The sequence below is a fragment of the Canis lupus genome, chromosome 9 (assembly GCF_003254725.2).
Source record: "Canis lupus dingo isolate Sandy chromosome 9, ASM325472v2, whole genome shotgun sequence".
Classification (NCBI taxonomy): Eukaryota; Metazoa; Chordata; class Mammalia; order Carnivora; family Canidae; genus Canis; species Canis lupus.
The window spans coordinates 61,428,998-61,430,997 of record NC_064251.1 but is presented as its reverse complement, the minus strand read 5'-3'; the positions used below and the strand labels follow the sequence as shown (position 1 = coordinate 61,430,997).

The window sequence follows — 2,000 nt, the reverse complement described above, 5'->3', positions numbered from 1 at the left end:
CCGACTGACTTACTTCACTCAGCATAATACCCTCCAGTTCCATCCACGTTGAAGCAAATGGTGGGTATTTGTCATTTCTAATAGCTGAGTAATATTCCATTGTATACATAAACCACATCTTCTTTAAAATTTAAATTCAATTTGCCAACTATAGTGAACACCCAGTGCTCATCCCATCAAATGCCCTCCTCATTGCCCATCACCCATTTACCCCATCTCCCGAGAAGACTCATTTTTGAGTGTGCTCACGGAGGTGCTGTCTGGGACTGAAAGCTGCCCATCAGCTTTCTCATGCCCCACTTCATGTCTTTGTTCCTCAGGCTGTAGATTAAAGGGTTCAGCATGGAGGACAGAACTGTGTAGATGACTGTCACCACCCTGTCCTTGATTGTATAGCTGGACAGAGGTCAGAAATAAACATAAATAATACTTCCATAAAAGAGAGTCACCATGGTGAGGTGGGAGCCATAGTTAGAGAAAGCTTTATGCTTCCGAGCAGCTGAGGGGATCTTAAGAATAGCAATGAGGACCCAGAAGTAAGAGATGATAACACATATAAAGGGGGTCATCAGTGTTATCAATCATTCTGTGTTAATTACAACTTCATTGACAAATGTGGAAGAGCAGGACAATTTCTTTTTTTTTTTTTTTTTTTTTTGAGCAGGACAATTTCAGCAGAGAGTTGATGTTGCAGAGGAAGTGGGGGTATAACATTGGAGTCACAGAAAGTGAGGCATTCACCAGAAGAACAAGTAAGAGGGAATGGAGGTCAGGGATGGAGCAGGAGAAGGCAAGCAGCAGGAGACAGTGGCAGTGGCTCATGGTGGTGACATAATGGAAGGGGTCACAGATAGCCACAAAGCGATCAATGGCCATGGTCGCCAGGAAACTTTCTGTGTTGGCAAAAGCCAAGAAGAAATACATCTGGGTCATACACTCAGCGTAGGAGATGGGCTTCTTTTTCTGATAGGAAGTTCACCAGCATCTTGGGAATGATGGTTGTGGTGTAGCAAATGTCAATGAAGGATAATATGCTGAGGAAAAAAATACATAGGTGTCTGGAGCTGAGTGTCAGAGCAGATGGCTAGGGTGATGAGCAGGTTCCCTCCCAGAGTGACCATGTACATGATGAAGAACAGGGAAAAGAATGGCTTCTGGTCCTCAGGAGAGAAGGAGAGTCCGAGGAGGAACTTGGAGACACTGCTGGTTTGGTTGACCTTCTCCATAATCCTGCACGTGCCAATGAATATGGAAAATCTTAGAGTTTTCAATTCAACAAGTTTCAATTTATTCCTATCTTTCCTAGGATTCCTATAAGTGGCCTGTGATTCTGTCTTCTCTTGCACAGTCCACAAAAAGTTGAACAATACAAAAGTATTGTTCAAAATGTAGGGACATCAGAGAGAGGATTTTCTTTCAGAAAGAATCCCAGGTGGACCTCAGTGATGCATATTTCTCTAGCTTCCCATAAACACTTATTCAGATATGTCAGGTTGAGGCTAATCTCTCTACTATCCTTGCAAACAAAACAAAGCAAATAGACAAAAAACCAAACACCTAAGTGAATCGGGTAAGAAGATGAATGCCAACTAGGTGCACAGTGTTTATAGTCACCCTTTCAGAGCCAACATTTCATTAAAAGCTAGCAAAAAAACCTCTATTACATATGAACCTATTTATTCAAACATTCTTAGACATTGGGGATTTGTGTCTTCACAGTTATCAAACACTGTTGCATTACATGCTTACTGGAAAGCCAATACTGAGATTACGAAGATGATTCATTCTCAATTCCTGTACTTAGGATTGTTAGAGTCTAGTGGGGAAGAAATTTTTAAACAAATAAGCACAATGAAATGCTACAGATACAGTGAGAGATGCACTGGAAAGAAAAGAGCTTAGTGTGGTGTCTTTGTAAGATAGCACACATTTTAAAATCAGCTCCTTCGTTTTCTGGCTGTGTGGTCTTGAACTGATTACCCACTATCTTTGATTCTTGG

At 41.5% G+C, this 2,000-nt stretch overlaps 1 pseudogene; it reads right to left on the bottom strand.

The window, feature by feature from the left end:
- Nucleotides 1-245: 245 nt before the first annotated feature.
- On the bottom strand, nucleotides 246-1,226 carry LOC112677115 (olfactory receptor 1L3-like; annotated as a pseudogene).
- Nucleotides 1,227-2,000: the final 774 nt, after the last annotated feature.